Consider the following 13,161-nt stretch of genomic DNA (forward strand, 5'->3'; position numbering starts at 1 on the left):
CTCTGGTCTGGGACAGCCTTTGCTGGTCTCCTTGACCCTTTCCTCTCCCCTCACTAGTCCACTCGCCCTGGCTCTGCTATTGATTGCTGAAAAGCAAACAAATGTGATCAGGCCGCACTCTCACTTCAAAACTAACACTGCCTCTTTGCAACCAGGTGAAGTCAAAACAAGATCTACCATCAGATGGAACTTGTCACAATCCCATGCTTCAGTCACTTGCTGCCAGTGAGACCTTTGGCCATAGGCAGGAGGGCCGGAAGTGCCTCATAAGAAGGACAAAGTGAGTGAGAGACAGAAAGGGGGGGCAGTATACACATGTGTACGTGTGTAAAGCATTAGAGCACCTAGCATTTACTAAGTATTAAATGTATATTATGCTTGTCACTTTCTTCTCAATGGCTGGATCAATTTCCAGTCCTATGACATGGTGTTGTCAGCCCTCACTATCTGAAGCAAACTGTGCTGCTTCAGTACCTTCTCTTCCCAACCCCAGCCCTGCTTTAGAGACATCAGTGCTCCCAGACTCATCGGGCACTCCCCCTGGAGTCTGTGTGTCTTACCTAGGTTGCCCTTTACCCTTTCTTCCCTTGCAAACGTGTTCTCATAATTTAACATCAACTTCTTATGTCTTTCCCTAACCAGTGAGTCCCAGCTCCTTTCTGTATCTAAGCATATTCTTTCGTTCACTCACCCACTCATTCAGAGCCATCTGAGTCTGTGATGAGGAATGGGGAATCCAGAGCCAGCCAGCCTGAGTCGAATCCCAGCTGGGCCACTCGCTTACCCTCTGAACTGGAGCAAGTTACTTAATCTCCGTGGCCCAGTGTCTTTAGCTATAAATAAGTTAAGAACCCTATCTCAGGAAAGTCTGATGTATTGTAAAAACAAGTGTGGAAGACAAAAGTCTTGGGTTCTTGTCTGGGTTCTGCTCACTATTACATGAATGAATTTTGGCAAGTGGACGGAATCAACCTCACTGAGTGATCCACCATCACCTCATATGTGAAATGCAGGGACTGACTTCAGCAGTCTCTCTGAGGTCTTATCTGTGTTTGTAATTCTAAAATTTTCTCTTAATCTGTTCATTTATAATCCTTCAGCGCTATTTCTGTAAGTTTTTCTTGCATTAATGTGGCTGTAGAATTCCTTAACACATTGCCAGATCAAATGCCACTGTAGGAAAATTCTTTCAGGTTTTCATTTCTACATGGCATGTTTCCTTCAGACCGGAACGCTTGTACTACAGCCAAAGGGATTTCCAATAAAGTCCAAATATTTTGCAGTATTAAAGGATTCTGATCACTGATAGTAAAGGGTTAGAAGCCCAACAAATCCAAGATCACAGGAATTCGATATTTATAGGTGTTTGTATCACATGTCCATGAGCCCAAAGTAGTTCCTGTCAAGGGTAAGAAGTTGGTCAAACACACAAGGTTTCCTGTCATTCACATCTACATTATCTTTCAAATATGAATATTTGATACTAAAATCATAAAGATATTTCAGAGCTTATGGAATCAAAGAATTTTAAAGCCAGAGAAAACTTGAGCATTTTTAAGACAAATATTCTCTGTTGATGTCAGTTATCACCTTTATACATTAATCCATAATGTTAAGGAGGGAAGAACAACTAAGAACATCTTAGCTCCCTACAAGAACTAGTTGCATTTTTATTATTATGGAAAAAACAGGGAATCAAAATTATCACCTAACAGGAATGAATAAATTTATCTTTCTCGAATGTCAACAATGCATATATGAATAATTAGTTTTTACTACGTAGCTTTAAGTTTACTTTCACGGACTTGTAGAGCTCTGGATCTAGCCTAGATCTAAACTTACAAAGTTGTCATACTACTAAAGCCATAAATGAGCTGTGACTCTAATGTACTGAATAATTTTTAAGCAAATAGACCAGGACTGAACCATATATATTAGATAGTCTTTTTAAAAATACTGAAGTCACTTAATACTTTCATGAGTCTATCATTATCTCAAACTCATGTTTTGGAATTACCTGCACTACTTCATGTCCTTGCATGGCATGTGTGTGTATGTGTGTGTTGGTGAGAACATCTAATTTTTAGGGTGAATTAAATTTGGAGAAATGACCAAAAAGTCAATTAGCTATGTAATAGAACAAGTGTAGCACAATGTTTTGGTGGAATCTAGCTTTGTTTTAAAATCTTTCAACTTTGCTACATTTGAATATTTTCATAATGAACTGTAGGAAGAAATCAGACTTAAACTTAATGAATAAAATAGATAATCTTTTGGGTTACAGACTAACACTATAATGAAAACTAAATAAATAAGCTATATATATACCCATAGTTCATAATTTTTTTCTATAGAAAATTATACAAGAGGTTTCCTTACTTGTTTCAAACAATGGTAGTACTTTTGGATTAACTGTGTAGTCTTAAAGGAGGTATAACTTATTTGGGCGCATAAATTTCTGCAAATGTATTTATTCTAGAACCTGGGAATCAGTTTCATGACTTCTCTCCACTAGCCAGGAATGCCAGATGGAGGTGTACCCTAAAGTAGTTCTGTCATCCTCTACTAAAGCATGCTTCTTTTTTGAAAGGACTATGTAGGCAAGAATGGAGATTTGATCAAACATGTGGAACTGATTGATGCTGGCATTCAGCCCTGAATTCATTTAAATTATGATACCAAATACAGTAGAAAGGGCCCAAGACTTATGAATGGATACTTCCTGTCTTTGAGCGGCCCTCAATCCCAAGGGGTACATAAACCATAAGTCTTGCAACCACATAATCTACTCTTCCTTTTTTCTGTTCCTTTTTCTCTTTTGGAACCCAGCAAATCCTCCTGACATAGCTATTCCTCCGGAGCCAGTTTTGGTGTAACATTTTTTAAAAACCACAGAATTATGCTGGGAAGTTAGCACCCATTCCATGATAAAACTGTGAAACTGTTTCAAATTCAGAATAACTGTGGTGGTATCTATCATCCAAAGCTTCAGAAGGAAAAAAAATAATTCCAATTTCCCTTTCATGGAACTCATAAAAAAAAAGGTGGACGACAGCCACCAACACTGTGTGAAGCAACAGCTCTGCCAAAACTGTGAATAATTAGCAGATTTGAAAATATAAGTAGCTTAAGCCAATCACACATTTGGCAGAGGTGAAAGTTGACTGTGGCAACTTACTATTACAAGTGAACTCTTCTTCAAAAACATGATTTCCCACCTGTCCCTCGCTGACTGCAGAGAGTCAGTTCCCAGTCCCTGCTTCCCAGGCCACAGCGATGCCTTTGAAACCCCAGTGAAGAAAACAGGATATTTGTAACACTGTGTACCCAGAGCATTTCAGACTGTTTTCTGAAAAGTAATTTTTTATGATTTAAAATAAATTCATTTATTTTTCCAGGTATATATTCTTCTTTTCACTTAGAATAAATAATTAAAAGTATCTAAAGTTCACTTTTTATTGAATTATGATTGAGTGTTTTCAAGTCTACATGGGAACTCTTTCACACTGTGATGCATTTCTCCCCCATACATGCGTAATGACTACACAAAAGTTAGAGTGTGTACTTCAAAAAATGAGTGTTGTCCCTCTCTTAAATGTCCTCTTTAAAGAAAAAGTATTATACACTGACTCCTAAGTAAACACAAGAAAGCATAAAATGAAAAACTAAAAGATTACTAGTATGTATGAATAATTGGCTAGCCACATTTTGCTGCTTTCAAAAAATTCTTTTAAATTATTAGTTGCCTAGAAAACTTAGGTCATCAGTCCAGTTAACCCTACCCATATTGTTCTTCTAAGTAGAAATGGTGCACACAGTTTTGTATAGAATAATCTTAAAGTACTAGAATGATGGGGCTTTTAAAATTATTTTCCAGCCATTTTTGTGCACGGAAATCAGGCTCATTTCTTTCCCACACAGTATCTTTCTCTTTTCAACTACTTAAATTTTCTTTGCTACTTTCATATAATTCCTTTCTTAATTTTTACTTCTTTAATTACATGCAGACATAGTTTTTCTTAGTCACTGCTTAAACAATCTAGATTTAGAAACAAATGCACTCTTTTTTTTAAATATGAAAGTTTCACCTTTGATAGTACATGTCTGTTCTTTTCTATATTTATGTGATGGTGGTAACAAATGATTTTTTCAAAAATGTCTCAGAACACAAGAATTTATTTTTAAAATAATTCATAGACAAGGCTTATAACTGGTACAAAAATCATTCTGCTGCTCAGATGCAAAGAAATCATCTTTGAAGTTGAAGAGCGAGGATTCTATTTCCTACTCACGGTTGCTGTTTGAATAACAGCACAGTCTAGATGTACAGCAGTTACGTCTGCAGAGTACAGCAAGGTCACTGTGAATTCTACAGAGCCTAGGGTCTCTCCACAGTCACTTAAGTTAAAAAAAGTCCCAGTTAGTTGTCCCATTTGAGGACGTAAGGCACAATGATTATTCAGGAAACTTCCAAATCAAGTTAAGTAAAATCCTGGGGTCTTGTGGTCCACTCTACCTCTGTTTTGCCTGGAAAACACTACTAATCTCATCTGACTTAGGAAAGAATTAAATAATCATTTAGTAGAAGCTGACTTTTATAGAACTCAAAAAAAAATTTGTTGGCAGAGTACCTGTGGCTATGATGGAATGAGGCCAAAATATTTGAAGAGCTTCTTTTGCCCTGGGCTTCAAAGAGATTCTACCAGAAAGTTAGAAGTAAAACAGAACTCCAGCTGTATTACCCACAAAGTCACCCTGGGTTAAGGCGATACATTTTGCCTGTTCTTGGCAGCCACAACTCAGGCCTATGTTTGCACCCAATGGCGATTTCCATTATCTAGGCTTAGGGCCTCTGTATGAAGTCTGCATGTACTGACTTTTAAGAAACTATCAGTTACAGAAATATGTTGCTATGTGATGATTTTTACCCTTCATGTTGCATGGCTTCATTCAATTATTCACTTGACAACAACACCGATTATAATAACATAAATCCTATATTTGTGGAGAGCCTACCACATGCCAGGCTATTTTATATTCAAAAGATATACTATGTGATTAATAATGGCATTGTAGAAGCTTCTATAAATTAAATATTTAATGGGGACTTTTAAAAAAATCTGCTATTCACTATTTATTTTGAAACAGCCAAATTCTCCCCATTCTCAAGCTGCATCAGTACTTTCAGTCCTGAAGGGCTTATGGGTGAGCTGCAGTTTCAGAGAACTAAATAACAAACTAGGTGTTAATGAATCTCAGGATTGCCAAAGGTCCGTACTTTACAAACAGGGAGTAATGGAGAAACTGAAGGGTCAAACGCCATCTTCCTGTTGGAAAGTAATATTCTGAGTGTGAGCTGAAGTCACTGGTTCATCACCCATACCTCTCAGTACCATGTTTTTTAAATTGCAAGTAGCAGAGTCCATATTTCACGGCTACTCACTGGTAACAATCCCATACCCTTTGGGATAGGCTAGGTTAGAGAGGAGAAATGTGTCCATGGAGAAAGAGACAGAAGAAGAAAAGAGGTTCCAGGTTTTGTGTATTTTTCCTCACTGTTGGCAATAATACATTCTTATGCTCACTGTGCAAATTAATTAAATGCAGTCTTTTAAGAATGTGTTAGTTTATTTTGAATACTTCCACAATTCTCTGGAATAAAACTGAAAATTGTGCTGCAAACGAAGCCCCTAGACACAGTTCAGAGAATTTTAAAAAGAAGAAACTAAAAAGGGAAAAAGAAAAGAAAAGCCACCATATATACAAACCAATTTCAAAACATCACAGAATAAAATAATATTAATTAAATTTTCAAAAAAGTAATTATAATAATTTAATGACACAGTTTTATTCAGAATTTCCATCTTTGCACTATGAACAAAGAGTACTCTGTGTAACAGTTTTTGCAATACAGTGACCCATAGATTTTAAAAATACAGCCACAATTTGGACTAATACTCAGATTAGAAATGAATTCAATAGTATATAATTGTTAACAATCATTGTTGTAATACTAATGCACCTTCAGGATAAAATCTGAAGTAAATTTTTATAGAAAGTCACTATTTTCCTAAGAGTAAATGAGTTCTCTTCCCTTCTGTCGACAAGGTCAAATGAACATTGTCCCAAAGGCCGCAGTCACAGTGACTCAATACCTCAGAATTAGAAAGCGTTTTCAAAGTCAGCCTGAATTATCAAGTCTTCTCTTTCAGCCCAATGAAAGAATCTTTATGTACTGGTGTTCACAGTTCTAATGGCAGCAGGCAAATTCTATTCTTTGCATTATCAGTAGCAATAACCAGGAAGCAGTTGAACCAACCCACCTACCTGTTCAACTGCCTCTGGCTCTCACTCCTTGTCTGGATCTCCGTGGACCCTCCCAAGTCTCCAGCCCATGGACAGTTTCGTGCAAGGTCCCCCAGTATGAACACTGAAGATATTTTTTCATTTTACTGATTAAAATGCTAAGACACCAGGAAGTTAGGGAACTCACCCAAAAAACACAGAATTTATAAATAGTACAGCAAAATTTCTGCTGTTTTGACTTCAAATTAATATATCCTCTTGCAAAGTGCAAGCAAAAAAAAGGAGCTTTCTTAGAAATGTCCTCACATTTTATACTCTCATGAATGGAGAAAAAAGTGGAACCCATTGCTGACTCTTCCCCAGAGACATTAAAACACTTAAGTCACACTCTCTATTAAAAATAATTTGTATTTATGTTATGTAATATACTATTATTTATGTTTATAAGTGTATAAGTATTAATGTCACATAGACATTAGTGTATGGAAGATAGTTATTTCAAAGAAATAAAACCACCTTCAAAATGTTTTAATTCATCTGAGGATTTAAACAAAAATGGTCATAAGCTCTTTTTAGCTAATCTGTAATCTATTCCACTGACTCATTTTCAATGATGTTATAAGCAAAATAATTTATCTGTCAATTATTACATGATCAGAAAATAAAAGTAAAAAAACAGTTGGTGATATAAGACAGCAGACATGCTTTATGCATCTTAACTGTATTTAAATCCATAATATAAGTCAGTTTGCTTTTTCAATTTACGGACAGAGCAGTTAATTAATCACTCAACTGCTAACGAATGTTACTGAGGCTTCACTTGGCAATTATGTGGTCACTCACAGAATCAAAGGCAATTAAATAGCTAATCAATGAGCTCCCCTCTTCAATGGATGACAAAGACTGCAAGGTTTTATCTCTTGTTCTTCTAAATAAACTAGAGAAAACATACGTTTTTTAATCAGCATATTAGGCTGAGAAGACTTGAAACTCCAATATCATTTTCAACTTTTTAATATGGATTAACTCCAGCGTGCTAATGTTTACATCTACAGTATAACAAACTATCAAGTATTAGAAACTAGATTTAGGGGAGAAAAATCAGGTCATTGAAGAAGATAACTGAAGAGGACCAATAGTCAAGCAATTATTCAGCTGACTGAAAACAGAAAATGAAGTGAAGTTGTCCAGTTCTCTGTTTTTCTAATCTACAAATTATTTTAAATCCTTTGTAAAAAGATTTCAATGGGATTTCAAACACTGACTTTCAAACATGCAGGTAGAAGAACATTTCTGCTGACTACTGATAGCTTGATGAACTCCTGAGTTAAACCACTTCTGTGGATCACAGGGTGCTTTATAGTTTCCTGAAAGAAAGTGAATCTGTTTGAAATCTGAGTATGTAGAAAGTTCGCCTCTCTTGTGGAATGTGGTCATAGGAGAGAGCAGACTGGAGTGCCAGGGGTTTCTATAGGAGGCAGGCATTGAAAAGTCAAAGAAAGAAGTGTATGTTCTTATATTATATAGTCACACTAATAAAAACAATAAAACACATCCAGAGGATGCCTGACACAAACAATTTCATAAGCCTGGTATTGATCCCCAGCTTCTCAAGTGAGGTTGCTTTGCAGTGACCCCTTCCTTTGTGCATTTACTATCCATGCCCTCTTCTAAGCCTTGTGCTAAATATAGGAACGGCTTAGAAGTTCGTCTTATGCTATAATATGACAATTTATTGTAACTTATGTTCCACAGTAAAGTTTATGTACAGTCAGAATTAATGCAAGTGCACGAGGGAAGCAGACACAATGAAGCAACATCTCTGAGTTGATGGGAGGATTGAACTTGGAGTTGGAATACCAGGAGAGCCTTTAGTTTCCCTCCCAGGACTGGTTTTAGGATGAACATAGATAGTGTTTAACTGTTAAAGTGTTGCATGAATGACACAAGAATACAAATATTAGAAGTCATAAACCAAGGAGTAAAACAGCCACCTACAAATGTCATCCTCTCAATACTCAACACTCTTGTTTTCTTGATCTAGTACTTGACAAGCCATCAGACTCATGAATTAAGTAAAATCAGAATTATATTATCTTCCGTTGAGATTTCCTCCTGTGCTATGTTAATATTACTTTAATTTAACCTTACTGTACATTGTAAAGCATTAATGTAAAGAAGAAAAGCCTATGCTCTCATTTCAGCCTAATTCCTTATATTAACATATATTTAAATAAACTGAATATATTCTAAAACCTCTGTGTATCAGGCAAGAAGCTCAAGTTGACTTGTGGGTTTTCCATTTGCATCACCTAACATTCATTGCATGATAAGTATTTTTTATCCTTTATACCCTCATACTGACAGTTTCAATTGTTTTTGTTTTTGCTGTGAAATAGCTATAAAAACAAAACTGAAAATGCTCAGTTGCATTATGTGTGTTGCATTCTGCAGTATCTCACCAATATGAAAACTTTACATTATTCCCGATAAAGGTACTAAATCATTTTTTGCTTGAAAGTTCATCATTCATCATCAAATATTTATGGAAGTCTATTATATGAGAGGTGACATACTAGAAACTGGTCATACAAAGATTAAGACAAATATGTATTCTTATTGTTTCCTGGTATAAAATTATCAGTAGGTTCAGGATGATTTTAGATGACTTCAAGAACAAAAGAAGAAAAGTTGTTGATGATATATCCTTAACATTTGACATCAACATAGAAAGGCATTTGTAATCTATAAAATAACCATTTATACAATTTTCAGGTGAGAGGAATTATACTGCAGAGAATGGGACAGACTTTGTTCCTTTTGGAAAGGAACAGATTCTCCACTATCTGAAGAAGATGCAGCTTCCTTTACTCAATGTACAAGAAGCAGTAGTTTAAGAAATATTGAGGGCAATGAATACGTAACTCCAAAACAATCCATAAGAACTTTGGGATTATGTCAGATATCTCAAATAGCTATAGAGGTTTTAGTATCTTCAGGATACAAATACAACAGGTAACTTCAAAACAAACACAGTGTGCATATTAGTCAAACATTGTACCACTTTTCCTGGTATATATCATAAGTGTCTCTATTTGACCCAAATCTTCAAAAACAAATAAAGGAAATCTATTTTGAATTTTTTAGCTTCTGTAAACAATCTGGGTCACCAGTAGATGTTTTAAAAATACCTTTTGGATTAAAATGCATGTTTATTTTTTTTCTTTCTTTGAAATTTTGAATTTATTGAAGTTATTGAATTTATTGGAGTGACAGTTAATTCAATGTTTCAAGTGAACAGTTCTATAATACATATTTCTATATTGTACTGTGTGTTCATCACCCCAAGTCAAGTCTCCTTCCATCCCCATTTTTCTCCCCTGTATCTTCTGCCTCCACCAACCCCCGTTTCTCTCTGATAATCACCATACTGTTATCTGTGTCTATGAGTGACACTGCATGTTTAGATTTCTCACTGAAGCCATAAAATTATACAGATGATAAAAAAAGGTGAATTAATATTTCAACCCCCAACATTACACTGACTTCAGGCTTTTCTCAATTGAAAAATTAAATAGAGAAGTTGGTTAGCTCTACTTAGTGAGTCAATATAACAAGTACATCTGAACAATATTATTTCTGTTTTCTTACCAATAGGTGTGTTTGCCAAAATTTGTGTCTTGTTATTTTGTCTTTCCTTTAGAATCATAACCCTGATATGAATTTAAACATGAAGTAAAATAAAACTAAGGGATAATTATCCAATATAATATGTATAAAGAAAACTGTGGTGAAATTTGAATGCCTAATAAATTATCTCATAATAATTTTATGTTACATACTTTTACATAGATGAGAGGATGCTATAAATAAGTAGTGAAAACACATGAACATACAATGTAACATTATTTTATATGTATGTGTTTTTTTATAATTAAACTTCAATCATGCCAAGAGTGTTTCCTCACATATTAATTCACAATTTACTAACATCATTTTTCAATAAATATTTTAGTGCACTTGCAAAGCATGTAGTGAATTTTACACTATGAAAAAAAATCATTTTAAATAAAATCAAATGTCACATGTAATGTGGTGATAAATCACATTATTCATGCTTATTTATTTTAAGGAATAAATAACCATTTGCCTTCTCTACTGAAATTTATAATAACCTACATTTGAAACGGTACAGCATCAATAATTCAGAGATTTAATTTTCAGAATTAATTCTAGCATGGATTTCAGTTGACTATTCTGAACAACAGAAATCTCAATTTCTCATTTATCAGAAGGTTGTAAGCTATTGCAGCAGCAGTAGTATTATTTGGAACAAATATTCACATCTGTTGTTATGGTTCTACATAAGGCAACATATTTCACCCACATTCGAACCCAGCTCTGCCACTCACCAGCAGAGTGACACTGAGCAAGTCCCTTAACATCCCTGTTCCTCAGCTTTGTCTGATAATGTTAGTACACACCTCACAGGGTTGACATGACATACTAGTACATTCCTCTGAATATTAGTAATATACGTCACAAAGGTGCTGTGAGGTTTAAATAACTTAACGTTTGAAAAGTTCTTAGAAAAAGGCCTGACATAGAGAAGCTCTAAAATAAAAATTTTTAAATGGACCCTACTTTAATATCACTTACATAGGACCAAATTCTGAGTCTGCATAATGAAGAATATAGACATAAGGAGGTCAAGACTTATATAAGCATAAATACTTCTTTGAAATCCACATGACAATAAAACTAATGATGATTATGACTTTCAGAGGATGCCCTTGACATTTCTTGGTTGAAGAGAAATCATATATACTATCCAACAGACCACGTTCAGTGATGAAAATTTTGTTCAAAAGTGTTTTGCTTAACACACAACCATATATTCTCATCAACTATGCTGTTCAGTAATAAAGTAAAAATACCCTCATACTCACTACTTTGACAAAAAAAATCACAAATTCTCTTTTTTTATCTTTTAATATGTTGCAATGAAAAAATGTTATTTCCCATAAAACAATAATGACCTAAAGTCCCTTGTGAAAAGATGAACAGAACACATGGTTTGTGTTTGCCTGCATCCTGACCAAAGCAACCCCTTCTCTGCTGCTGCATTGCCCTGGGTCTTTCCCCAGGTTCATCTGCAAAATACATCGGTCTGCTCAACTAGAAAAAACATAAAACATAATCTTGACTGTTGTTTCATTCCCTTTATAAGACTAATAATTCAGTTGTCTTATACCCAGAAATGTAGTCTTTATGACATGTTCTGTTTCGTCCTGACATTTTTATACCATTTTTCTTTAAGTGTCACATATTTCGAATGGCTTTACAGTAAGAGTTACTGCTCGGGAGGCCCTGCTCCCCTCGTGGAATGCAGGGAAGTTGGATGAGTGTGCGAGTGGTATTGAGAACACATGGATGCTGGGTAAGGGTTGGGGCTTTCTCATTGGTCTGAGATATTCAAACACCTAATCTATTTCCATTTAAAAGTCAAATAAAAAGAGGAGTTTTTCATCATGTTTTAATGTCACTTTTCTTAGAATAGTAGTCATTCAAGACCAAGCCTACATGATGTAAAGTGAAAATATTTTTCTCAAGTTTAAAGAAACACATATTATATGTGTTTTTTTCATGAAAACCATGTATACTTTTAGTAAACATGGCTTTCCAACTTTGCATCTGGAGTACAGAATTAACTTTCATCATATTAGGAAGTATATGAGAGAACTGGGAAAATGTGGCTAGTCCAAGCACTCGGAGTGACTTGAAAGTTACTCTCCTGTCCAGTGTCCATGGCTCAGTGAGAGACACTGAATGATGAAAATAATCTAACAAAACTCTCCAGCCTTTTAAAGTTACATATACATATTAGCCATTATTTGAACTATTAATCAAATCCTTACATTATAATACCCATGAATAATTTAAGCTATAATTAATCCTACTATAAACAGTTCATGAATAGGCATGAGTACAGATGGAGCACCCTGGTCTTCGTATACTCTGTTTCCTCTGTCAGGAAAAAAACAAATTTTTTTTAAACTATGTGACAAGTTTAAAGCCTTGTCTTGTGTTCCCAAATGTCAGAAATCAGACACTTTTTCTTTTATTCTGTCCATCTCTCCTTACAACAGTATCAGTAAGTTCACTGGAAATGGCTTCTACAATTTGTATCACATAGTTCACAATTGTCAGGAGTCAGTAAATAAAAGGGAAGCAAGGTTTGGGGTCTGGTATTTAAAACTTTGACCAAGACACATATATCATTTCAGAAATAGTCATATGTTTAGCAACTTTTCCAGGAACAACAACACTAAACAAACCAAAAAACAAAATACAAAACCAACACAATTCTGAGAATGATATTAAAGACTAGGCTATCCTAACTTTGAAAAAGGAAGTTTCTCACCACAAACCAAATACATTCCTCTAAGTGTGCACCCTCTCATAAATTATAGAGATGTTCTCTACCATGTACCACTAGCCACCACAAACTCATTGAGTGAGATGGGGGAAAAGAAGATGAAGGAGAAAAATCTAACTGGCTGCATTGTAAGAACTTACAGTTTTCTAGGGATGTTGCTCAGAGGGCATCATGCCCACTGAGTTGAGGTGAGGACCGGTTTGCTGCCTTGCTTTGTATACGCCTAGAGTTGGATACAAAGGGTAGGCTTGCTGTGATCCCATGCTCAGATCAGCAGCAAAGAAGCCCCAGGGGACAAGCACTGTTGTAAACCAATGGGAGCCTTATCCTTGGATCAATAGTAGCACACTGGGACCAGATGAGCTTATTAGTCTGCTTGAGGGAAACCAGAGGGGGGCTGTATTCAGCCCTGCTCC

General features: G+C 35.3%; 1 protein-coding gene across 4 annotated transcripts in view; it reads right to left on the reverse strand.

The window, feature by feature from the left end:
* Positions 1-13,161, reverse strand: part of TOX (thymocyte selection associated high mobility group box) — a 304,166-nt gene that overhangs the window by 224,059 nt on the left and 66,946 nt on the right. The window contains exon 1 of one of the 4 annotated variants that reach the window (XM_045861497.1): positions 6,328-6,402. The exons of the other annotated variants lie outside the window; for them this stretch is intronic. The gene's annotated coding sequence lies outside the window, so the exon portion shown is untranslated. Of the gene's footprint in view, positions 1-6,327; positions 6,403-13,161 lie in introns of those variants that run through there. 4 annotated transcript variants of the gene reach the window in all.

This window comes from Phyllostomus hastatus, unplaced genomic scaffold (assembly GCF_019186645.2).
Source record: "Phyllostomus hastatus isolate PE091 unplaced genomic scaffold, TTU_PhHast_1.1 phas_scaffold_21, whole genome shotgun sequence".
Classification (NCBI taxonomy): Eukaryota; Metazoa; Chordata; class Mammalia; order Chiroptera; family Phyllostomidae; genus Phyllostomus; species Phyllostomus hastatus.